Source organism: Argentina anserina, chromosome 1 (assembly GCF_933775445.1).
Source record: "Argentina anserina chromosome 1, drPotAnse1.1, whole genome shotgun sequence".
Classification (NCBI taxonomy): Eukaryota; Viridiplantae; Streptophyta; class Magnoliopsida; order Rosales; family Rosaceae; genus Argentina; species Argentina anserina.
In genome coordinates, this window is record NC_065872.1 from 21,305,858 (window position 1) to 21,333,642 (window position 27,785).

At 36.4% G+C, this 27,785-nt stretch overlaps 1 long non-coding RNA gene and 1 pseudogene across 1 annotated transcript; both read left to right on the plus strand.

The window, feature by feature from the left end:
- The first annotated feature begins 8,358 nt into the window (after window positions 1-8,358).
- On the plus strand, window positions 8,359-10,314 carry LOC126793567 (uncharacterized; annotated as a pseudogene).
- A 10,300-nt stretch (window positions 10,315-20,614) lies between these two features.
- Window positions 20,615-25,066, plus strand: LOC126786410 (uncharacterized). The gene is made up of 10 exons (XR_007671192.1): window positions 20,615-21,048; window positions 21,618-21,717; window positions 22,846-22,944; window positions 23,085-23,153; window positions 23,229-23,444; window positions 23,523-23,615; window positions 23,696-23,821; window positions 23,910-24,174; window positions 24,273-24,402; window positions 24,874-25,066. It is a non-coding gene; the product is annotated as an uncharacterized LOC126786410 (long non-coding RNA).
- Window positions 25,067-27,785: the final 2,719 nt, after the last annotated feature.

Sequence of the window (27,785 nt, forward strand, 5' to 3'; positions counted from 1 at the left end):
GTAGGCTCAAATGTGGTTCAACTAAGGGGTCCTAAACAGGGCACATATATGGATACATGATTGTTTGGCTAAAGTGGTGGTATTCCTAGAAATGATCCATAAATCATTTTCAAAATCAGAGCATTTTATGACTTAAAAGTTTCAACAATCACATAAGTGAGTTCTAGTAAATTCTAGAGTCCATTAAAAGCTATGATACATAGTTATTGAATATGCAAAGAATAGTGAGGTTCATGAATAATCACAAAATTTTAAATTACATCTCATGAAAAAAAAAGTACATATAGGCTCAAAAACTCACAGGTTGTTATGGACTTTAAACTGACCAAAACATGTATGTCATAACCAATCAATCCAAATATCACATATTCATACCAAATCCACATCAACAATGAAACTTATAATTCAATTCGTATGAAATGCAAAACCATCATCTATGTATTTTAGAGACATAATCATCCTAGATTTTAGGGGCATCCTAAGACTCAATAAAGCAATAATTTTTTTTAGATTTTTTTATCATGACACAAACAAACAATGAACTTGCAACCCTACCCCACACTTAAAAAATTACATTGTCCTCAATGTAAGCTCAATAGTAAGAATGTAATTCACAAGCATAGAATAAGATCACATATCAACACATATACAAGTCAACCATAAGAGTGAAGGGATTAGAAAATTCAAACTCCCGTAGACGACTCCTCCACAGATACGGTTGAAATGGGTTGCCTCCCATGCAACGCTTGAGTTTTATAGTCTCTCAGCCTAGACTTTCTCATGTTCATTCTCCGTTAGGCGCATCTCTCACAATTGTCTCCTCATACGTGTGCTCCTCAAATGGCTAATAGTAGCGTTTAAGTCGATGCTCATTCACCTTGAAGGCCTTCCCTGTTGTATCACTTTTAATCTCAACTGCACTATGAGCAAACACGTTAGTAACAACAAATGGGCCAACCCAACGCGAACGAAGTTTCCCTAGAAACAACATAAGCCTCGAATGGAATAACAGAACTTTCTGGCCCATTTGGAACTTCTTTCCTCTAACATTTTTTTCTTTTATTCTTCATTCTTTTTTTTCTCTTTTTTTATTCTTTTTTTTAATATTTTTTTAATGTTACGAAATCTACAAGTGTAAAATATTACTAAGTCTAAATGATTTTATTCACACATAATCCTAATATTTAAGGTACGTGGAGCAGAAAAGCTAACTGTGCAATGGACTGAAACAGCCCCAGGTAAGGGTCTTGCTTTATCCGATATACCTTAAAAGTTAGAATTTCATTTTCTTTTGAAACTATATACATCTATTTATACAAAATTATTTTCTAAATTATAAAGTGAGGTGGACATGCGCCCTAAGTATGTTGTCTAGACACAAACTCATTCTTTTGTTTCAGAAGGCTGGATAGCTAGATTCAGAGATAATCGCAAGGCATGACTCATTTGTTGGACACCACAGAGGCTACACCCTCGAAAAGATGTTTCCACTATCGACTCCATCACCGAGATGTATGCCAGTCTATGAGCCTCTGAGATCCAATTTTTTAAACCTTGAACCAAGGTAATGAAAATAGCATGCCCCTTACTCAGCTCGGAATAAATTTGTGTGTTAGACTGCTCGCAAAGTGTTAATAAAAGCCGCCCTCAACCCCAAGTGACCTTAACAAGGTACAAATAGAGGGTTAAGGCTAATATTAACAAAATGGACTTTACCTATTCCGTTCACTTTATAACTTACAATAAACTAAGCATAAATAAACATTTAGTTTCCTTAAAAATTATCTAATGTAACAAGTATCCTATATGCATACTACAACAAAATTAAAACATTTATCACAAAAAATATATTTAAAAAAAAGTTTAATTTTTTTACTGTGCGTATTTTACTGTTACATATTACTGTTCACATACATTTATTTTTAAAATTTTTTTCGATTTACTATTTACTGTACACAAAATTTATTTTTACAAAGATAAAGTTTTTTTTTACTTTTTATTTTTTACAATTTATAAGTATTTTTACATTTTAGACTTAAAAAAAAATTAAAAAAAATTACAGATTTACTTTTTTTTTAGATGTAAAAAAAAACTTGTAATTGTTTTTACTGAATGTTACTATTCACCGTACTATTCACAGGAATTTATTTTTACAAATATACAATATAATACAAAATTAACACTTTAAAGAATTGAGATTTTCTCAATTCCCCGGCAACGGCGCCAAAATGATAGAGCGTTGGTTAAAACGTCTATAATAAACCATGTAAAACATCATCGTTAGTATAGAATAAGCAGGGATCGTTCTTTCCGGGGAATTGAAAGGAACTCTAAATTTTTAGTGTTAACAAATAATTTGGGGTTTGAGATTGATTATTAACTACTAAAATAAAACCTAAATTATTATTTACATGATCGACTTCTCTTTAACAAACTTAAACCAAATTTACCATTACACCACATAATTACAAGTTCGAACCTATCATGCATTCTAATTCAACCAATTACATACTTTTTAGACACTAATACAATTAGAGCCTTAGGGGATCATCTAATCGTGCAAGATTTCAATTAACATTTAGATTGACTTAGGGCCTAATCTAAATTTGCATGCAATCGAATTCAATAACACTTAGACTAGAAATCAAACAAGATTACATTTAAGCACCAAATCTTTGTTGGAGACATGTTTCATGTATGGCGTCACCCACCATGGTTTCACATGCAAATTTCCAGAATTTTTACCACTTTTAATCAACACAAATCGAACCTACTTAGGGCATGATTCGATTTGTGTCAGTATGGTTGATGAATCTAGCACTCAAACACAATCTTAGGGAATGCATCCAAGCACTAAATTCATATGCACATATCTGAAAATTATCTAAAAGTATGAGAAAGATGATTATAACAGAACAATAAAAATACAAACTCATTAATTATAGAAAACCATCAATTCGGCAAAGATCCAAAAATCCAATAAAACAATCTGAAAATTCTAAAACAAATAGAAAACCAATATTTCCACATAAATAACAACTTACAATCTTCATAGACAAAGAATTGTAGATTAACACAAATAGACGAAGCCATGGAGATGAGTTGCGAGAATCACACGTTGTAGGAACCTTGGAGGTGTGTCTTCAATAGTGAAACTCGGTGGAGATGATGATAGTTTTGGGGTGGACGGCTTGGTTAATTTGTGAGGAAAATTTATGGTGGTGTTTTGGTAGAGTTTTGACTCTTGAATGCTAATGAGAAGTCCTTTTATTTTAGAAATGAAGCCATGTATATATAGAGGAAATAATGAGGGTAGTTGCATTTTTCCTCATATTATAATGCAATGCTTTAATCCCTTAAATCATGCCATGTTTTGCTACCTAAAACATGCCATACTTTAATACCTAAAACATGCCATATTTTAATCCCAAAACATGCCATACTTCTGTCACTATTTTCGTTAAAACTGACCACGTGCTACTCACATGCTATTATTTCCAAGGACACTTTTGTAACTATCATACTAAACTTCCCTCCACAAATCATGATTTTCCCTCCTTTTTAGCACTACACTACAAAAGATAAAGTACAAAATCAATGGAAATTTTTCAACGAGAATATGCAACTGGTAAGTAATTGAATTACTGTAAATTCACATTCAAATCTATCAGCAAACTATTTGATAATGATATAAAGATTAGCAATTAGCCTGAAAGTCATTCCATACACATATATATATATATATATAGCTGCAGATGTCTCAATTTACAGCATAAAATCCATTATAACCTAGTGCATGGAGCAGGTTTGATTCCAAAACACCATTTCTAACTCTTAAAACAAGGCATTAATCTAACAAAACACCAATATCTCACGTACATGCCTTCATAGAATAAGTTCTTAAACATATATGACACTTAGGTCTTTCCAGATGAAGCAATAGGTTGACTTGAGGATGAGTGATTGAACTGGAAAATAGTTGTGGTAATGGCTGGTTGAGATGACGCATGCAAGGACTTTGAAGGTGCACTTTCAGACGTCACTGATTTTGATCCAGATGCTTCACCAATTACCTTACTTGTCTTCTAGCCTGTAACAACAAATTAGCTCAATAATAAATCTAACATGGTAATTGTTCAAAATAGAACACAACATGATGCATTTGAAATCTAGTAACTATTCATTAGTAATATACCTGTTTCTTTGCAGTAGCTACTTGTTTGGATTTGACATTAATGCTTACATCATTATTCCCTTGATTCTGAACCTTCACATTCATAGTGTTATTTCCTTGATTACTCACATTGACTCTAATACTTGCTCGTTCTGCTTCTAGCTCCTTCTACAAAATGTGGTGAAAGTTAGAAACCTATGAATCATTGCTTTATAAATAATAATAATAAAATAAAGAAACATTGTCATATGAGTACCTTGCGAATGGGACAAGTTCTAATGTTATGCCTTGGATCCTTGCAACACTTGCACGTTCCACCAACATAAACTACCCTGGGTAGTTTATTGGATGCTGTAGTTGTTGGGTTGGTTGTCCCTCCACTAGCTGGTATATCCTCCCCTACTTCCTTTGTCCTAACCTTCTTCGGCCTCCCTGGCATTCGTCTAAATAGTGGCGGTTGAATGGGATGATCCACCATTTTCCACAAGTCTACTCCGGGAACTGGATTGATAGGATATGCATATGCTTGCAAATAAAATTGCTTGCTATAGTAAGGATGAACGTATTGAGCTGGATCGTGCCCTTTCACAAACATACAAGCAATTGCGTGAGGACATGGCTTTTCATGTTTTTCAAACCACCTCCATGCCTCTGGAGACTCAGCTTTGATCTCCTCATAATGCTTGATGAACCAACTTTCAGTCGTATCCCTTGCAGCAGCCCACACCATATTTTTCAGAGTAGGACCGGGATTTTTTTTTTGAAATTATTGTACATGTGTCTGACACAATGTCTGTGTTCAGCTTCAGAAGTAAGTGTCTCACTGCATCTAGCAACCCTTTTTGCTTGTCAGACATGAATACATAAGCAGCCCCAGAGTTCATATCCATCTTCAGGTCAAAAATCAAAAGCTGAATGAACCAAGTCCAACTATCATAATTTTCTAGTTCAACAATGGCAAATGCTATTGGGAACATGCCATTGTTAGCATCAATGCCTACTGCTGATAAGATTTGCCCTGGATATTGACCCTTAATATGGCAGCCATCTAAACCTATAAGGGGTCGACACCCCCCAAGCCATCCTCTCTTGCAAGCATCAAAGCATACATACATTCTTTTGAACTTTCGAACATCCCCCTCCATTTCTGTCTTTAGAACCACGGTTGAATTTGGGTTAGTCTCTTTTAAAACAAGTGCATAAGTTTGAAGTAAGTTGTATTGTTGTGCCTCACTGCCTTCATTGAGTTTTAGTGCTTTTTGTCTTGTCCTCCATACTTGTTTCACAGAGATATTCTGCTTCAAATCCTCCTGAACAGTGTCCATGAAATTTTTTCTTGACATGTTAGGATCTGCCTTCCACCTCTTCTGATATGACCCTGCGAGAAACGTGGTGGTGCACATGTTCACCCTAGGCACCCGAGGGCAATTGTTGTGAATCAAGTCACATGTCTTCACTACGAATACAGGTGAATCATCACTAATAGCACTAGCAAGTAACCAAAATGGGCATTGCCTTTCGCTCCTCTTACCTTTCTATTTCTTTCCACATACAACAATGACTTGTTTCTTATTGTTTTCTGAAAGTGCAGATTTGCCTGGTTAACTACTGCATAACGCCTTACTACATCCTTAAACTGAAACCTATTATCAAAATGCTGGCGTACTTCAAAGTGAGGGTTTTTCATATCTCTTTCAGGGACCCATTGTTTCCCTTTGATCTTTTTCCTTTTACTTGATACTGAACCATCATCAACTTCATCACTAGATTCCTCAAGTGCACTTCCTAACTCATCACTGTCTTCACTATTGTCAGATATCTCACCAGCAAAACCCATATCAGTCCATTCCTCAATCTCATTAATATCGTCAACATTTGCATTGAACTCAACATCATCTACTTCAACACCATATGCTTCACCATCATCCTCAAGGTTTAACTCATAATCACTATCAATGAACTTGTCATCAATCTCTTCTAACATTTCAACATCATCATCATGCTCATAGTCTTCTTCCTCCTCACTAGCTTGAATGTCCATCTCTTTCCTCTTCCCCTTATCATTCCCCATATTAGCAGCGTTAAGTGGTACCATAATGATCACTGGCATGAAATTTAAATGCGGAACCACATCTGAAAATTCTTTCATCTGATCCTCCTCGTCACAAATTTCCACATTTCTGTCACCTCCTCCAACAAAATATACATCTACCTTCCTAGCCTCAGGTAGATCTGCGAGCATGCGCACAACATCCTTATCAATCCTAATAGGTAAGTATTTTGGTTTTGAGTGACATTTGAACCAATAATGAACATGAGGCTTTCTATAACCTAATCTCCAAGCAAGGCAATTCAAATCTGTCCAAGAAAATCTCTCTGGATCAATCATTTCGACCCAATGAACTTCACCTCCATTGTATTCAAATCTTTCACCACCAACTTCAACAAATTGGCCACCATGGTGTATCTCCAAAATGACATACACATCTGAAAAAAAAAACAGTATATATGAAAGCAAAGAATAAGAAGCAAATGTTATTCAAACTACTCTTCATTCCAGGTCCCCAGAATTTATTCCATAGTCCACACTAAACCGACACAATCTCAAGAATATTAGGCATTAATCAAAGTGAATGCCACTAACAACATCATACTAGTTTATTCACAATTTGGCAATTAATAATTGGTATATCTTCATTGAACAACAAAGTACAAAAAAAATTTTTAATTAGATTTCAGGGCCAAAATCCCAGTATATGCACATGGACCTCAAAACGAATTCTTAAAGGTACAATCCCAAGCATAAAACACATTGATGTATCAAAACGAGGATAACTGAGAGATTACCATGATATTGGAGCTCACCACGAACTCTAAATTCCCTCCAATGATCAGCCAACATAAGTGACTTCGAAGAGTTAAATCGCACTTCACTCCACCTTTCTCAATTGCGAACCCTAAATCAGGAAGACATTGGGTTTTTGACTGGGTTCGAATGGTGAAGAGAGAGGGGATTGCAGTAGAATAAATATAAATAATAAATAAGAGTAGAACTGTAGAAGACTGAGATTTCAATGGGTTTGGTATTATAGTTACGAAAGTGTCCTTGGAAATAATAGCATGTGAGTAGCACATGATCAGTTTTAACGAAAATAGTGACGGAAGTACCAAAGGGGAAAATGGAGAAGAACATGAGGTACCAAGTTGTCATCTTTAATACATCAGGTACCAAACTGTCCAATTAAGCATACTTCAGGTACCACAGGAGGAATTTACCCATTTAAAATATTTTGAACGCAATGTTTTCTTTTACCCATACCCAAGAATTGCGTGTTATTCTTAAAGCTCAGAGTCGATGGGCATACCCAAACTTAGCCTAAAAAATTGGGTCACAGGTCGGCTCGGCTCAAACTAATTGGCGAGCTTTACTCAGGCCATTTTAGAATGAGTAGGGTATGAGCGCCTTGGGCTGACTCAAAGCCCTGCTCATATGATATATTATAGGACCAGCCCGTAGTCCGGTTCATTCTCGATGTCAAATTTTATTATTAATTTATGAGTGATTAATACAACCAGCAAATTATATTAGATCAATTGGCAAATGTGTTATTTTTATAAGAATGGGTTCATGAGTTCAACTCTTTTTTCAATCATATTTTTTCAAATAAAAGTTAAAAAATTTTATTATTTAAAAATCACGGGTCAAATGTAGGAGAGGCAATGAGTGGGTTTTTTAAGCCCAAAGTTTATATAGGTGGGCTCGGGCTTCACATATTTTGATAGAGTCGACCCTGTCCTGCCCATTTTATACTTAGGGCTAACAAATATATGGGCCGGATAGTATATGAGTCTTCATTATTTAAGGTCGGAATATATGGCACGTTCCTGCAATCAACTACACCATTTTCTTCTCTATATATACTGACGGAATCAAGCCAACACGAAGAAGATTACCGACAGACCTTTGTTTACATTAAAAAAAACACTTCTTTGTAGGTCTGCATTATAATGTTTTTTTTTAAGGGAAGCTAATAGAAGAGTTTAGACTTGAGTGTAGTCATCTTCATCCCTAGTGAGGGCATCAATCAGTAATCTTTGTTTTTTACTGAGAAATATCAGTAGTAAGAGTTATTCAACTCACTGTTTCGGTTATTCTTTGGGTTGTGGACAACCGATTCGCTTCCCTAGCCTAAACCCCTAAACCCTCTTTCATTAATTTTTCCGTCTCTCAGATCGTTTTGTTTCTCGTCTTGTCCAAACCGGACCTGCAATTTCTGTATGGCTCGGAGGCTCCGTTCGCTTTTTCCCCTGAGTATTCGTCTCTGCAAAATCCCAAACCCCCAACTGCTTCCGAGGTCATTATTGGCTAACCCATATCTACTTGTTATCATCTAAAGTTGATTCACTTGTCTTTTCTCAATGTTAACTGGTTTGTATGTTTCTTGTTTCAGATTAGAATATGGGTCTGATTCTGCTGTATCCATTTCAGCAAGTCGCTATGGGTTTCCTCCATGTCTTTTTCAAGGTTAATTTCCGTTCCTTTGAAATTATTGCTAATGCAAAATTTGCGTCTTATGTGCTTATGTAAAGTTGATCAAAACTCCAAGTTATTACTTGTTCATTTTTACTTATCTGCAAGGTATAAGAGTTATTGGTATCTATCTTTTGCTCGGCTTCCTTGGCTGTGCACTTTGGATGCTTTCTTCGGCAAACCTTTAGCTTGTGGACTCATTTGATTAGTAATTTATAAGGAAACTATGAAAGAAAGATTTTTAGATTCACATTCTCATGTTTTAATTATGAATATTTGTTCTTTTGCTGAATTTGAATTAGATTAATAGATGTTGGAATCTTGAATTCTGGATTTTCTTGTGTGGTTTTCTGGGAGGACAAAATAACTTCCATTCACTTCTGCGATTGAAACTAATATCTTGCTTCATAACTATTTGTTAAGATTAATAATGATGTACTACTCATTTATTGTTCAAACTATACTGCAAGTGACTTGCTTGAAGAAAAAACTTTAGCTTCACCCTTGGCTGAAAAATATAAATTAATTTTTTAAGAGATAACTATATGCTACATGCATTTGAGTTAATGTGCTTGATACCTGTGACTGTTGCATGTTGTAGTGTCACGATCATATGGTCATGGTGATCAGAAATATTATGATCTTTTTGGCAAGAGGAAACCAGGTGACAAGGATTTCAGGGAAGCCTGGAAGAAAGAGTTGAAGAAGATGAATGCTTATGGACAGGTAGTGAAGATGAGAAAGATGATGGAAATGATGAAAAGAGTCATTTGGAAGAAGAGATCCGAAAAGTCAAAAAGCAGGCCAGGGAGCATTCTGACCTGATCGATGCTGATGATAGTGATGAGTTGAGAAGTGTGTGGTCTGGAAGTGATGAGGAGAAGTCTCTGTGGACTGGTAGTGAAGGTGATGATGATGATGATATTCCTACCGAAGCGTACCCAAATGAAAGTAGTGACAAATACATAGATAAGCTGTTTGAATTTGAGGAAACATCAAAGTATCGGACAATCTCAGAATTATTAAAAGCAGAACAAGAACCAGAGGAGCTTTCCCCCGGAAAGCAGGCCCGGAAAATTGCAGTTGAGAATGCTTTGAAAAAGTTGAAGAAAGGGCCGGACGGGAGATATGTTAATGTATGGGAAGTCATGAGTGACCTAGATATTCTAATAGGAGCATTCGAAAATATAGTTTCAGGACCAGAATATGCAGAACTGAGACAAGGGGGGCCTAAGAAATTAAACATGCAGTTCTTCAGGGATGTACAAGCACGCATGAGAGATCCGAATTATAAGTTCTCACCTGAGTTGAAACTGAAACCGAAGAGCAAACTTGTTCCAAAAAAGAGATGGCAGAAGACACAGTCTAGGCGGAGGAAAGCACAACAACGTTGAGGTCCCTTGTTTTAAACCCAAACAACTGTAAATATTTGAATTTCAAAAGGATGTGCATGTTCTTCTACATCTGGTTTTGTCTTTTGCTTGAATGCTTGTTTTATTTATGGAGTCCCTTTCCTTCAATTTAGTTCAAAATGAGTGTAGATCAATGATTTGGCGAAACTGGTGATATTCACAATTTAGTTGTGATAGAACCCAAAATATCTATACATATGACTTCTTTCTAGGTGAATGGTATAATACTTTATATTTTATGTTTGATCTGATCATATTCTTTAAAACTTTATATCTCTATGTGAAATTCGTTGTTAAATGTTTGTGATTTTTTGACCTGGTGGATCCCCTGTTTGTGAACGATACCCTCTTACTTTATACTACTAATGATGCTTAAATGGTTAATATTGATGTCGAGTAATCAAACCGATCAGAGGTCTCGCCTTTGGAAACAACTTCATTGCTTTTGGAGAGACCGTTCATGAGGACTGCAAGGACGTGCATCGATGTTGCAAATGAGAGTCTAACAATGGAATTCGATGGAGATACTATTAGCTTCAACATTTTTGAAGCAATGAAATACCCAGTTTTCTGATCTTAAATTGTGCATTTATGTGGATGTTGTTTATTCTATTGCACAAGTTTTGTCAGAAACGTTGGAAGCATAGCAATTAGCTATGGAGCATGGGCCGGATTTGACAAGCATGGGGACCGTGTCCAAAAGGTGGAGTGGGCTGATCTTGAGCCTAAGATTATCGAAATTGTAAATGAGCTTGAGGCTCAACCGTACAAAATGTATCCCTCTTTCTTGTCAATTCTCATTTCAACTAATAAATTGTTATCATCTGTGGTACAGGCCCCAAAGTTAGATTTGAGCTTCCAGAATATTTGAAATATGTGTACCTTTGTGCGGATGATACTTTACCAGTTATTGTGTCATCAACACTGAGTAAGCAGCATGAAGCAAGTTTGATTAATATGCTTAAAAGCAACAAGACCACTATTAGTTGGACTTTGGCGGATATTAAGGGGATCAACCCTACTACTTGTGTTCATATGATACTTTTGGATGATGGCGCAAAGCCAACACGTGATGCTCAGAGGAGATTGCACCCACCAAGGATGAAAATTGTGAAAGATGAGGTGATCAAGCTGCTTGATTGTGGAGTGATCTATCATATCTCGGATAGTCGGTGGATTTCACCAGTGCAAGTCGTGACTAAGAAGTGTGGGGTTACTGTTGTGAAGAATGAGGCAAATGAGTTAGTACCCCAAAGGTTGGTGACGGGCTTATGATGTGCATTGATTACAAGAAGTTGAATGCTACAACACGCAAGGATCACATGCCTTTGTCATTCATGGACTAGATGTTAGAGAGATTAACTGGGCACGAGTTCTATTATTTTCTAGATGTGTACAGTGGGTACAACCGGATATGCATTCACCGGGAGTATCAGGAGAAGACAACATTTACATGTCTGTTTGACACTTTTGCCTATCGACGCATGCCCTTTGGGTTGTGCAACGCACAGGTACATTTCAGCGATGTATGCTTGCTATTTTCTCTGAATTTATCGAAAATATCATTAAGGTCTTTATGAATGATTTTAGTGTTTATGGAAAAGACTTTGATGCATGTTTAGAGAACTTAGAGTTAATCTTGAGAAGGTGTGTAGAAACTAATCTTGTGCTTAATTGGGAAAAATGTCATTTCATGGTAAACCAATGGATAGTTTTGGGACATATTGTATCTGCTAAGGGTGTTGAGATAGACAAGGCTAAGGTTGATATTGTGCATCATTTACCCTCTCCCACAACTGTGAGAGAGGTTCATTATTTCCTTGGTCATGCAGGATTTTACAGGAGATTCATCAAGGACTTTTCCATGGTGGCAAGACCTATGTGTACCCTATTGCAGAAGGATGTGCTGTTCCTTGGGGATGATGCATGTGAGAAAGCATTTGTGAAGTTGAAAGAGTTGTTGACGAGTGCTTCAGACAATGCAGTTGGGGCAGTGTTGGGCCAAAGAAGAGAAAAGAAACCCGTAGATGAATTATTCGACTACGGCAAAAGCGCTTTTGGCTGTAATCTTTGCTTTAGAAAAATTTCGATCATATCTTTTGCATTCTAAAGTTATTGTGTATTTAGACCATGAAGCCTTAAGATATTTGATGACTAAAAAAGATGCTAAGCCCAGGTTGACCTGATGGATACTGTTGATTCATGAATTTGACCTTGAGATTCGAGATAAGAAAGGAAGTGAGAATGTGGTGGCTGATCATTTGAGTATGATCGTGCGAGATGAGGAAAGAGAGCCACTACGTGAGACTTTCCCAGATAAGCAGCTCTTTGGGATGGAGGTAAGTGTGCCTTGGTATGTAGATATTGTCAATTATTTAGTTACTAGGACTTTTTCTAGTACACTTTCGCATACTAATAAGGCTAAATTGAAGAAAATGGCTAAGCATTACATGTGGGATGAACCGTATTTATGGAAACAATGTACTGATCAAGTCATTAGGAGATGTATTCCAGAGAATGAGCATAGGTCAATTCTTAACTTCTGTCATAATGAGGCATGTGGAGGTGATTTTGGGCCTCGTAGAACAACAATGAAGGTGTTGGAATGTGGATTCGATTGACCTACTATTTTCAAGGATGCATACTTGTTTTGTGTTTCTTGTGATAGGTGTCAACGGACTGGTAATATTGGTGAGATCAAATGCCCCTTACCCTATTATAATTGTCGAAATCTTTGATGTTTGGGGTATTGATTTCATGGGTCAATTTCCTTCATCTAGAGATTTCTTGTATATCTTATTGGTTGTTGATTATGTGTCAAATTGGGTGGAGGCAAAGGCCACCAGGATTAATGATTTCGAAAGTGGTTGCAGGTTTCTTGAGAACTAACATCTTTTGCAGGTTTGGAGTACCACGTGTTTTAATAAGTGATGGAGGTTCTCATTTCTGCAACCGGACAGTTGAGGCATTGCTGAAGTATGGACTGACCCACAAAGTTTCACATCTTACCACCCTTAGACAAGTGGAATGGCAGAAGTGTCTAACAGAGAGATCAAGGGGATTCTGGAGAAAACTGTAGATCCAACAAGGAAGGATTGGAGTGATCGATTAGATGATGCATTATGGGCCTACATGATAGTGTACAAGACGCTTGGGATGTCACCATTCAGATTGGCTTATGGTAAGACATGTCACCTTCCAGTGGAGTTAGAGCACAGAGCATGGTGGGCTGTAAAGACATTGAACATGGACAAGGATGCAACCGGTCTTCATAGAAAGTTGCAGCTCAATGAGCTTAAGGAATTAAGGAATGATGCCTATGAAGCTGGATGGATCTACAAAGAGAAAATGAGAGCTTATCATGACAAGAGGATTCGTGGGAAAGAGTTTGTAGTTGGCCAAAAAGTTCTTTTATTCCATTCTAGACTTAAGCTTTTTCCAAGCAAATTACGTTCTCGTTGGGTTGGTCCATTTGTTGTTACTAATGTATTTGCCCATGGTGCTATTGAAATTACAAATGCTAACAGGTCAGACATTCAAGGTGGATGGGCATCGACTTAAGCCCTACTATGACCCTTTGAGGAGCACACGTATGAGGAGACGAGTGTGAGAGATGCGCCTAAAGGAGAATGAACATGAGAGAGTCTAGGCTGAGAGACTATAAAATTCAAGCGATGAATGGGAGACAACCCATTTCAACCGTATCTGTGGAGGAGTCGTCTACGGGAGTTTGAATTTTCTAATCCCTTCACTCTTATGGTTGAATTGTATATGTGTTGATGTGTGATCTTATTCTATACTTGTGAATTACATTCTTACTATTGAGCTTACATTGAGGACAATGTAATTTTATAAGTGTGGAATAGGGTTGCAAGATCATTGATTGTTTTGTTTCTGCTTTGATTTAATGTTTTTTCATGATATAAAGAAAAAAACGAAAACAAATCGGAAAAATGAATGGAAAAAATGAAAAAAAAAATGTATTGCTTTATTGAGTCTTAGGATGCCCCTAAAGTCTAAGATGATTACATATCTAAATACATAGATGATGGTTTTGCATTTCATAGGAATTGAATTGTAAGTTTCATTGATGATGTGGATTTGGTATGAACATGTGAGATTTGGATTAAATGTAATATGACATACATGCTTGGTTAGTCTAAAGTCCATAACAACCTGTAAGTTTTTGAGCCTATATGCACTTTCTTCATGAGATATAATATGAAATTTTGTGGTTGTTTGTGAACCTCATTATTCTTTTCATATTCAATGACTATGTGCCATAACTTTTAATGGACTCTAGAATTTACTAGACTCGCTTTTGTGATTGTTGAAACTTTTAAGTCATAAAATGCTCTGATTTTTTGAAAGGGATTTATGGATCATGTTTAGGAATACCACCACTTTAGCCAAACAGCCATGTATCCCTATATGGCCATGTTTAGGACCCCTTAGTTGAACCCTATTTGAGCCTACATTGAGGTTTTTCTTCATCACCTATATTAGCTCTGTGCTTAGTATATTTACCTCTACCTTGTCCTATAGACTGGGCAAAACTCTTTTTGAGATGATGTTGTGATGATGCATGGAATAAGTGTGGGGTGGAAGACATGTGAGAGAATTGAACAAGAAGCTTTTAAGCAATTCCGGAAAAAAAATTAAGGAAAATGAAAAAAATTGAGTTCAGCAACAAGACAAAAAGAAAAAAAATATAATACTATGTTGTCTTCCATTTGTGATTTGGAGTGGAGTTGTAATTGAAGGTCTAAAAATGTTTATTTGACCTTTGTCCATGTTCATTTTGTGGTTATAATGATAATGGGACCCACCTTGTTATATTTGACCATTGATGGTGTGTGCTGTCATAAGAATGATGTTTACTCTGCTATAGGATTACCTTTGTGATTCCTTGATATTCTATGCCTTTAGCTAAGCCTAAACATTGACTTTGTTTAATGATCCTAATGATTCCTAAGATGAGCAAATCTTGGTTTGTGGAGATAATCACAAGAGTTGAGCATATGGTTTTAGTCCATTTGTGCACTTAGTTGTTAAATGAGGTTTTCCTAATGTTATTCACAAAGTGCTTTAATTTGTTGACATATGCAAGTTATTTGATGCCTTAATATCATTTCTCTTGCATATACTTGTGTGTGATTTTATAACCATGAATCTAAGTGAAAAGAAGAGAGTATGCCTTGTGAGGAGGATTGGATTGACTAAACATGTTAAATGTTTATTGTCTCGTATCTGACTTATTCATATTATGAAGCATGTTTATGAAACTTGGAATTTATGTGCTTACATTCAAATGCTTAAACTTGAAAACTATGTGTTTTGAGATTGTGAGACAATCATTTAGGGGCAATAGTGTTTTGTTTTGTTTTGATTTGCTAAGGGACTAGCAAAAGCCAAGTCTGGGGTAGTTGATAGGAGCACTTTGTGCAACGTTCTTAACATGTTTTTACCTCCATTTGTATTATCGAGTCATTGAGTCATAGTAGGAGTCTTCGGTGGTTTTGGATGTATTTTTGTGTTTAAACAAGTTGAAAACGCAGAATTGGTCTAGAGTCCTAGTTTGAGTAGGAATCTTTGTAAGACTAGGAAACCTAGTTGGATTAGGAGTCTTCATCTTTATATGTTTTTGTTGCATTGACGATATTTTGAGAGTCATACTTGCACTAGGAATCCTTGTTAGACTAGAAAACGTATCATTTGGGAGAGTCCTATTTGAATTGAAACTCTTATTGCGAAACTTTCCTAAATGAATTTTCATGTTCTAGTAACTTACATGTTCTAGTAAGTTTCTTTTTTGCGAAATAGAAACTTTCCTAATCTAGCTGAGCTCATCTATTACATGTGTCTTTTTAAGACAACAATTGTCTAGATTAGGACAAGATTATTAAATGAATTATCTTCTTCTCATTTTCTTTTCTTATTTTCAGGATCGAAGAGATAATTCAAGGGATAAAAAGAGTCCTTTGCCGAGCTACCATTCAGGAATTAAAGTAGAGAATTATCTATTTTATGAAGAGATAAATGAGGAGATAAATGAGAGGATTGCAGCTGTGTATAGGAGAGAATAAAGGAAGTCCATGCCATGCAAACTCTCAATTTTAGGAGAACAAGTCATGCCTAGCATTCAACAATAGGATAAGAGTTCAGCCGTGTATATACTTTGAGAGAAAGAAGGAGATAAGGGCTGAATGAGTAAGGAGAAAGGAGAGCCGTGTAATCCATTATAGCCAAGATGATCTCAGCCGTGCAATCCATAGGGATCCAGCCCAAAACCGAGCAGCTCTCCTCCCCTCCTTCCTCTATATATAGCACGGCATTCCCCTCAAAAATCCATCACCTCTCATTCACAAAGCTAAGCTGAACCTCTGCCAAAATACATTCATAAATTTCAAGCCACAAGAATCATCCATCGCGACCACAAACCGTGCAATCTAATTCCTCATCCATAACCAATTCCACCACTCTTGCCGAATCCTTCAAGGTTCTTAAAGTGTGATTCATCCATGGCTTGTATTTCATTATTTTGTTTTAAGGTTTTTGCGATTACTATGTATGGATTCTTGACTGTATTTTTTTGGTTTTATATATGAAGAACATAATTTCTGATGTGTTTGGTTTTATGTTTTGATTGTATAAACTCATGATTATGTATTGATTTCGTGTATTATGGCTAAGGGCAGTAGGGTTCCGATTTTAGTTTAGGTTTTATTTTGATGAATCCCTTGAACTTGTGCATCTAAATCAAGGTTGACAGGTTCAGGAGGTCGGGAAAGTGGGAAACTGCAGCTCTCTTCTTTTTTTTCTTTTCCTTTTTAATAATTATGATGAAAGGTATGAGTCGTAACACCCCTATCTTGGAGGATGAGTATTTCTCTGTTGATGAGTCGAGCACCAAATTATACAGTGGAAGTCTCAAGGAAGATGGCAACAACCCCCATTCAGTGTCATATGATTCCTCTTGTCCTATCTATGCGCAAGTCTTGGGGACAGGAACATTTACAATTGAGGAGCATGTTGTTAATCTGATGGGGATGGTTAAAAAGCTCACCCAAACTATCGAAGAAAAAGACATGCAAATTGCTGAGTTTTATAGCAAGTTAGAGAACCAAAATGATGAGAACTCCACCTAAGGGTCGCATGGCAAGAACAAAGGAAATGGGAAAGGAGAGACATCCAAGAACAATGACGACTCACTTGGCTCCGTGTCACTCTAACAATTGTAAGACATCATCACCAACTCAATTAGAGCTAAATATGGAGGTCCCTATCGTGATTCTCTCACATACTCCAAACCATGCACCAATAGGGTCGACAACTTGAGGTTGTCGCTGGGGCATCAACCATCAAAGTTCCAACAGTTTGAAGGTATAGGCAACCCAAAGTAACACATTTCCCACTTTATTAATACTTGCAGTATGCCGAGACAGAAGGTGATCACCTTATCAGGCAGTTTGTTCGTTCATTGAAGAGAAACGCCTTTGAGTGGTACATGAACCTAGAGCCAGAGTCTATTGACATTTGGAACTATATGGAGCGCGAGTTCCTCAATCAATTCTATAGTATAAGGCATAAAGTGAGCATGATGGAGCTAACCAGCACGAAGCAACGAAAGGATGAACCCGCGGTCGACTGCATCAATAGATATCACTCACTTAGCTTTGATTGCAATGATTGACTCTCATAGGTGTTAGCTGTTGAAATGTGTATCCAAAGTATGCACTTTGTTTTGCTATACATCTTACAAGGAATCAAACCTTGTACTTTTGAAGAGTTGGCTACCTGAGCCCATGACATGGAGTTGAGCTTGGCTAGTCGTAAGGGAAAGAATATGTCCATTGTTGACCAAAGAAAAGATAAAGTCTTAGGAAGCAAGGTTGATAAAGTTGTGGAGAGGCCTTTCAAGGAATTAATGGTCATTAATACTGCACCAGTCAAGATCTCTGCAAAAGATAAGAAAGAGTTCAAGAAAGTAGAACCTTCTCAAACCTACAATAGGAAAAACACACATTGAAGGATATGGAGCAAAAGACGTACCCATTCCCAAACTCCAACGTGGCGGGCATGTTAGAAGATTTGTCCGAGAACAAAATAATAGTTCTTTCGTAGTGCAAACATCTAGAAGAGATGCATCATTTCAATGATCCGAGGTATTGCAAATATAATCGAATCATTAGTCACCCAATCGAGAAGTGCATTTGTTCTCAAAGATTTGATAATGAATCTCACCAAGCAAGGGAAGATTGAGCTAGATGTTGACGACGTTGTTGAAGTCAATTGCACTACTGTAACATCTAGGTCCTTCGAGCCAGTTCCATTGCGTTTTCATCCAATTAAAGTGTCGTACTATTTCTCGAAAGAGGTGTGCGAACACAAGAAGATTGAGGAAGCTAAATAAAGTCTTTCTTCCACGCCCATTCCCAAAGTTGACTCAAATGCCAATGATGAAGGATGTATGCTAGTTACCCGGAGAAGAGTTCGTAAAGGTGTGATGTCAAATTCACCAATTTCCCAACCAAGTCATAAGAAATCATCACCATGTCGCGAGGAGAATGGACGAAGATGTTTTGAGATGAAGGCCGCTCTATGTTTGTAGAAGCCTCTTCTCCAAAATTCGCCATTAAAGTACTTGCCTACAAAACAATCAAGAGTCACTTCAATGGCTACCAACTTTGAAGTTGGCTCCAATAAAGCCGAGAAATCTGAAGAAAGCAAAGATTCAGTTTTCAATCGCATCGGTATTACGAACACTTGGCTCTCTGTATTCAATAAGTTATCAGGATCTAGTAATGAAGAGGAAGAAACTAACGTCGTTCCGCGAAAGTCTGTAGTTGAAAGAATCCAAGCGCCTTAGGAACAACAAGGAAGCAAGAGAAAAGAGAATAATGATCAACTAAAGAACAAAGGAATCAGAAGTCTTATCACATCATGCATGAAAAGGCATTGTGTGTCGGAAGTGGATTCCACAGACCAACTCAAGGTGAAGCAACATACCATCATACTTAATGGCCAAAAAAAGAAAAGCAACCTCTGTAGTGGGGATGAGGATGACATTGTTCAAATCTCTTATCATATCACGATGGTGGAAACAGATATCGTAGAGGAAGATGATCATGACAATTTTGAAAGTGAAGTAGACAACGCTCTTCCAAAACTTGAAGACGGGGGCAAGCCACTATGGACGAACTTAAGGAGATCAACTTGTGAACTGAAGAGGACGCAAGACCTATCTTTGTGAGCGCGTCTTTAAGTTTTGAAGAAGAAAAAGAATACTACGATATGTTGCTTGAGTAAAAGATGTCTTTGCTTGGACGTACAAAGAATTTATCGGCCTGTATCCAAAGGTAGCAGTTCATCGGCTTGCTATTAAATCAGTGGCTCAACCAATTGAGCAAACACAACAGCGCTTTCAAACAAAACATCTTCCCCAAACTAGAATTTATAGATGATTGAAAAATTGTACTAGAATTAGAAAAGAAATATAGATGTTAAATGAAAACAATGATGGATGAAAGTACTATTGGTCTATTACATTGGTCTAGATGAAAGTAAACCAACGTGACCTGAAAACACAATTATAAGAAGTTTACATTTCAAGTCTTCATTCTGAGTTGTTAGATTTGTTTGTATAATTGATGATGCCACAATTCACTGGCCCATTGGTAACTCAAATGCCATGGACATGAACAATACAGGCCCTTGTTGTGGCTTGAACTTCGCAAGTCATAATTATACTGTAATTGACAATAAGATTCGATATGCTTCATTCTGATTCTTATAAAATTTGCATATATTGCATTTGTATTCACACCAAGAATCATTGATTTACTTGGCACTACTCTGACATCTAATGTTTCATTGAATCTTTGTTCTTTCCTTTTTATATGTAAATTAGCATCCAAACTATCATAGTTTAATAGCACAATCACTGAAGTTAAAAGCTTCTTATGTCTTGCCGATGGTGCAATAATGTTAACATCTACCATAATTTTGCAGATGGTGCAAAATTAAGTTCATTTATTATTAAATTATGTACTAGTTTAGATTCCTCTGATATATGTTCTAACATATTTCACTGCTTCCTTCGATATTTTCTCCATTTTAACGCCAACGTATGTCTTTTCTTACTACCATTCTCTTTTCTAAAACAAATTCACTATTATGAAGATAGGTTTGCACCAACATGTAACACCCCGACCCGGAAATAGGTTCTATGTAATTTTAAGGTTCTGGACTTAGTTATTTAAATTTGTTTTATCGTTAAGCGAAAGCGGCATGTTAAACGGAGTTTTAACGAAGAACCCTACATTTAATTGATGATCCCCACACCCCCAAATCAGATATTTCCCGTGGAAAAAAAAGGAGAGACAAAGAGGGAGGTTTTTGTTAGGAGGACAATTGGGTCTTTTCACCTGACCCTACATTTAATTGATGATCCCCACAGCCCCCCCCCCCCCAAATCAGATATTTCCCGTGGAAAAAAAAGGAGAGAAAGAGGGAGGAAAGCTCACCAACTTGTTTCCGTCACTGGAGCCGATTCCGGCTAAATCCGGTGACACCACTTATACCAATCTCTTCCTTACCTCTTGGGCTTTCTATGATTCTATCTATATGTGTTTCAAGACTTATCGATGAAGTAAACATGACAAACATAAGGAGAGAAGAATCCTAAAACCAGATCAGCTTTTTCCTTCCCACACCAACCCAACCACCTATCGTATTTTCACGATTTATGTTCCGTCCGACCTCCTTTTTGGGTGATTCTTGGGGCGTTAGAATTGTATGTTCATCCTCCATCAATACTTTGTGGTGATTTAAGGTGGTTGAAGATGTATAGAGCCCGAAAACATAGAAAATGTGCAGCAGTCCCGTTTTGAAGGCATGGATAGATCTTTCTCATCTGACAACCAAACGAGGTAATTCTTCACTATAAGAAAATCTGTCTTTATGACACATTTTACGACACACATTTAGCTTGTGTACTCATTCACGACTCACATGAAATGGCTGTCGTAAAAGATAACATTTACGACATACATTTAAATGTGTAAAGTTAAAGTGCACATGTATAAGTCATTTACGACATACAATCTATGTGTGTCGTAAATTTATTTTACATTAACAACGTGCACAAAATATGTGTCGTAAATGAGTTATGTTTTTTGCGATTTGGATAAAATGTATGTCGTAATTTTTAAAATATTGAATTCTTTTCTAAAAAAAAAAAAGGAGATAAAAGTAAAATTTAGTTCTAACAACCCAGACTGCCAGACAGTCCCACACAATTTAGTTCTCTCCCACACAATCTTCGAAGGTATGGATTTGTTCTATTACTACACAATCTATCATTTTCTTTCTAGTTATTTCAATTCCATCTCTAATTGTGAGCTCGAAAAGCTGTGGTTGAATCGATAGAGTGTTCGTTTGTTTATGAACTTCTTGTTTTAGTTTTGATTTGATTTTTCTTCTTTGATTTGATTTACAGGTCTGAAATGCATTTTCTGAAGTAGAATTTGAATTCGAAACGCGTTAGAACTCGTCTTGTGACGGCGATTTTCATCGTCGGAACTCGTCTTCGCATTCTAGTACTCTCTCTCTATCTCTCAATTTCGATTTGATTTTCAATATATGGATGAATTTGAATGGGTTGTCTAAATTCGAGTTTGATTTTGGTTTTAGTGTGAGTTGTGTGCGATGGTGGAGGTTCTATTTGGTTCGGAACATAATGGAGTTAGATATGAGCATATGAAGGAAATGCACTTGTATAACAATTTATATGCTGTTAGATATGGATTTGGTTTTATGGTGTTAATTACTAATGAACTTGTATGAAATTTATCAATGATCTGCATTAAATTTGATCTTCAATTTCAATTTGATTTTCAATATGTGGATGGATTTGAATGGATTTGAGATCTAGTTCATTTTAAGATCTAGTTCATAGTTGCAGAAATGGTGATCTGTAACTAGATGAAGTAATTATCCTAATCTGTACCTAGATGAAGTCATTATCCTTATCATGAAAAGTATCTAAAAGTATATGACTCAAATATAAATGTCTAAAAGTATTGATATCAGTATGGCACTTTGATATTAGTATTCATCTCTCACTGATGAATACACTTATGAGCTGCTGTTAAGAGTTTATGGTGATAACGATATGTAATCTTAACCTACTAGCTTCATAGGCTTCTTTTTTTTTTTTTGCCAATGTTGGTATACCACTGTAAAGGCCACAACGTGATAGCTCCTACTTCATAGGCTTCTCTCTCTGTTGGTTCTGCACTCCTACTTCATTATAATGTGATAGTTTTTGGTATAAGATGAAATTATAAACAGTCTTGACGTGTAACATATGCTAAGAGTCTGGAATGTTTGCATTTCTTTCAATATGTCAAAGTGCTCATTGTATCCATTTTGGGGCTTGCAGGAACTTGACTAGGCATATGGAGATTCTTTTGATATAATGGCTCTTTTTAAATCAAAAATATAATTTCAAAAGAATATTGTATACATATGTAGATAATATTTATATAAAGTTTGTCTTGGCATGGTTACTGATCATGCATGGTTACTACCGTTATTTTTGAGTTTATGGCACTTTGATATCAATATTCATCTTTACTGATGAACACTTATGAACTGCTGTTATTGTTACACGCTTTGAGAAACATTGGTTGATTCTAAAGAATTTGTGACATATAATTATGCAGGAGGTTTTTTACTTTCAATCTATCTCATATATTCGGAAGAATTTGTTACTCGAGTGACCACATACTGTTGAATCGTATTTTACTCTTGTTAATTACCAGGTATGCTCTTGAATCACATTTAAATAACTTATACTATGCTATGCGTTTTTCTAGATCAAGCATGCTTGTATGTGTAATTATTTCAGTCACAAATCAGTAACATGAATGTTCTGATTTATGTTTCTATGTTCTGCTACTAGTTTTAGCATTTTGGTGGTCTGCAATAATAGACAAGCCATCATGGAAAAAGAATGGGCAAAATATGAAAGGTTAAATTTTAAGAACTTCAACTCTAATTGAATGTAAAGGACATAAACTGTAGACAAGCCATCAGAGACGCTAAGCAAAAATATGTTGTTCCAGAAGCATGCAAACGAAATGTGTGGCGTAAAATGATTAAGCTTTGGGGAAATTACAAATCAAAGACGATGAAAGAAGTGAGGGACAAAGCTGAATTAGTAGGCTTACCACGTGTTGCTGCTCTACTCAAACCTGATAATAAAGATTCAATGGAAGCGTGGTTGAAGTTTGTCAATTCCAAAACCACAGAAGAATATATAGTAAGTTCATTATATGCAAACCACGTGATGTTTCCTCTTTGTAAAGACAATAATGTTGTCACTACGGTTTTTGAATAGACAAGTTGCGAAAGGTTTAGATTGATGTGGCAGGAAAGGAGCTTGATGCATAGAACAAGTAGAAAAAGTTTCGCATGTATTGAAGAAGAACTGGTACAATTCAAAACTATTTATGGTTACAATTTGATGTCTTAATATTACAAGAAAGCTTATATGTATATGTCATTTTATAGAAGCAACGAAGTGAGAATCCAGATGCAATTACAAGGTCTGATGTTTGGCTGGAGGCATATGAAGTGAAGAACAAAGCAGACAAACAAGTTGAGGATCCAGAAATACTGATAAGAACTAAATCTTGAGTATGTACTCATTCATATTTGGTCATTTCATTCATTATTGAGTTAGTTTTATATGAAATTTATATCTTGAGTTATGTACTGTACATAGACTAGTAAGAAGATACAGGGAGGAGGAAGAAGAGATGACATAACCATATTCTATAAGAACTGATTTTGTTGCAAAGGCACTTGGTCCTGACCCGCGAGGAAGAGTTAAAGGTCTCGGGTTTGGTGCACTTCCTTCAAAAGTGGATGGTCAAACACATAGCTAACAAGGTCAAAACGCTCTTGCTTCTCAAACACAACAGGTGCAACAATAGTCACAATTGGTGAGAGAACTTCTTGGTCAGATAGCGGTTGGAGGCAATGTTAATGTAAACCTTAAGCATCAACTCACTGTTTTTAGTGTTGTTGTTGCTATTTAGCTCAAGTAATTGGTCAATTTATCGTTGTCTTTTTCGCTATTATTTAGGAACACACAAGCGAGGTACGGTCTGCTAGTTGGATTGCAAAGGATAAGCGTAAAGCAAATAGGAACTCAACCAAGGATGGTGGCAGTAAGGAACCTGGTAGGCCTAGAAAGAGTCGAAAGAGGGATGCAGGTTAGTGATTTGTCTTGGTTTTCGGGTGTGACATTCCCTTTCTGTGTGTTTTCCCTACTTTAATTTCTGGTCTGGTGGTCTTTGGCTTATTTGATTGTTTGATATAATTTCTGGTGGTCTTTAGCCAGAAACTACTAGAGGTGATTAATCTACCATACTCCTAATCATTTTTTCGATCACAATAGTTCTCATGTACATATGTATTACAAAGTTGATCAGAAGAGCCTCACCACTGTAGTTGTGGAGCTTTAGACCTTTAGTAGTTGATTGACATGGGTATATTATATACATGAGCTGATGAACGCACTATCCAGTGGGTTTGGTAATGGAAATAGATATTTGTGTTAGGGTGTATTTCAAAGGCTTAGATGTGATTAATCTAGCAATGAGACACAGTAAAATTCTCACTTAAATCGTCAATAGCATTTTATATATTGGCTGCTACTGAACAATCTTGTTTTGTTATTGCAGAGGATGAAGGCAGAGGATGGAGTATTGATCTTGATAGGATTAACTTTGGTCTGCTATTGATTTTCAACAGTCTTGTTAAAAACTAAAACATAACTTGGTCTCTATTAAAGCTTTGGTCGGAGTTTGTACAGTATTCTATCAATTCTTAATCTCCTTGCAACATTCTATTCAATTGGATGATTTTTGCTTACAATTGACTTTCCAAATTAATCTCAGAGTGAGTATCATATTGAAAAGTGAATGAAGATATCTTTTTACGACTTGCAATAGTGTCTTTTACGGCACAATTGAAATTGCAAAATTGTTTTTTTACGAAAAGCACTAGTGTGTTTTACGACACAATTGAAATTGCAAAAATGTTTTTTATGACATACAAAAATGTTTTTCATGACAATTGGAATTGCAATATTGTCTTCTTTTATGACATGCAAAATGATCTTTGACGACACAATTGAAGCTTTAAAAAGGTCTTTCATGACATACAAAATGATCTTCTACGACACACAAAAATGTCTTTTATGGCACACAAAAATGTCTTGCGACGCAAGATACAATTATCTTTTACGACATGGTCTTTTACGACACACAAGATATGTCTTTTACGACACACGTTGTGTGTCATAAAAAACAAGTTTTCTTGTAGTGCTTGTTGGGTGTTGAAGTTTATGGAACATATAATAACCCCTTAAAACAGTTTTATCCAATTCTAAACATGTAAGGAGAATCAAATCAACGAAATTCTAAGGTTCTTGGAGATTTATTTTTGAAATTTAAATGTTCTTCGATTCTAGGCTTTGAATTTGACTTAATACTAGTTATGAATGTTGTAGAGCATGTTGTGGAGAAATCTATGGGATAGGTTTGAGAATTTTTTAGAGGTAGTCGGAGTTGCGGACGGTTGCTACTTCCGGCGGCATGTGGGATGGCTGTCGCCGTGCCGGAATAAATTTATATGGTTGTTTGGGTTTAGTTTTGGAGAGGGAAGTGTGGAAATATTTGTGGGACTTTTGGAAGAGTTATAATGTGGTTTATAGCTTCCTAAAATTGAAGTGTTGTGGAGACGAGTTCTTGATTGTTTTGCTTTGGGAAGCTCGATATCCTTGTCAAATAATAATTTGTAGGTGGTGGGGAGATTTTTGGTGAAGTTGGAGAAATTTTTATAGGTTAAGAAAGATTTTAGGCGAGTGACATGTTGTATACTTTTTTCCGTAATTTAAATTCCGAGCTTTAGAATTTTTCTAAAATATCTCTTGTACAAGGCGATATGATGCTTGATTTGAGCTATCAACTACAAACATAGACATATTGAGTGAGTTGAACTTTGTTCTTAAAGTAGTGCATGAAATTAATTATTGGACTTAAAATTTCTTGATTTAACTATTTCATTTGTGAGAGAATTTATTATGCTAAAAGTAAAGTTACTTATGTTTCAAAAGAAAATAACTTTCCCGATGCTTAATGAGTTACTTATTATTTGATCTACCTTACAAGAAGTTTTCTTAAACTTTCTCGTAATTAAATTAATGTTCCGGGATATTATGGTTCTATCCTCACATGTGTCTTAGCCTATGTAAGTTTCCTTATTAGAGTAGGTTATGCCTTAATGTGATACATATGAATCCTTGATTCTTTAGGATACTCCGTATGTAATGCCTATATATAGGCCCTATTATCCATCAATAAAGAGATACAAAACTATCCATTATGTTGTTATTGTTCTCGTTCGTTCCTCCTCAAACACGTTATCATGCACTTTGTTTTAAAGTGTCTGAGCGACGAGGCCACCACCAGAAAAATAAACCACTAGCCCTGAAATTTTTCCTCAACAACCACTTTTTATTGGCATCGTCGGAAATATTGATCAGATACCAACAAATAGTTGTCGGGAAAGAATAGGAAAAATCAGCAAATTGTCTTCTTCTCTGTGCACCGAGAAATTCGCTCTGGGCACCCACGCTTCTTCTTCTCTAATCGATCTGCTAGCCTTCACAGCCGTAACTCTGACTTGATTGCATGACGTTGCTATCATCCTACCAGTCCCAAGCCTCGCCCTGCTCCTTGTCGAATAAACGACTGCCTTTTTAAGCCTCCCCGACGCCACCAACGTCGTCCTCTATCGCATCACTACAGATGGTAACCCATCACCGAAGACCCTGTTTTGCTCAACCCGGCGCCGCCCAGCTTCGATGATGATAGTCCTGAGGTCATGATTAACCATTGTCAACCCCGGTTCAGCCTCCCTTGCACTCCGATATGTGTTCGATCCCCAGGAGACGTCGACCCGATTCTACATATCTCGACCCGTTTCTCATAAAGTTCCCCCTTCCCCGCTCTGCTCATGTTGAGTTAGCTTGGCATGAGTGCATGACCAGTTGTCTGCCATGCTCTGCCTATTTTGTCTTAGTTATTGTAGGTTTAGTGATAGGAGCACAAAGTGTGACGTTCTTAATGTGATTATGCCCTATTCTTACTCTTTGTTACCTCTTATTTAGTATGTTTTAGTTTCTTTTGTAAGAATAAGTGTCTAGGTAGAGCTTATATCAATTATGAGTGAATTGATGATGAAATCGTGCTAAGTGTTAATAATCCTTGTTGAGATATGATTCCTTGTTCGAGTAGGATTCATCCTTTCGTATTTCTTTGTTTCTAACATACTTATTCTTATTAGGAAATACAAATCCATGTTGGAGAAGGAAAGCAATCCTAGTTCCACAAGGAAAGAGAAATACACTTAAAAGCCCAATCCATTCAAGAATCAAAATGCTGTCAATATTCATAATCCAACTTCGACGGGCTCCCCTGGATAGCTCCGATCGAGTTAGAAGACCTACTTTATATGGAAATAAAGGTATTTGAGTCTAGTTTCTGTAGGATTTGGAATCAAATCAATATCTTATTCCTACAGAGAGATA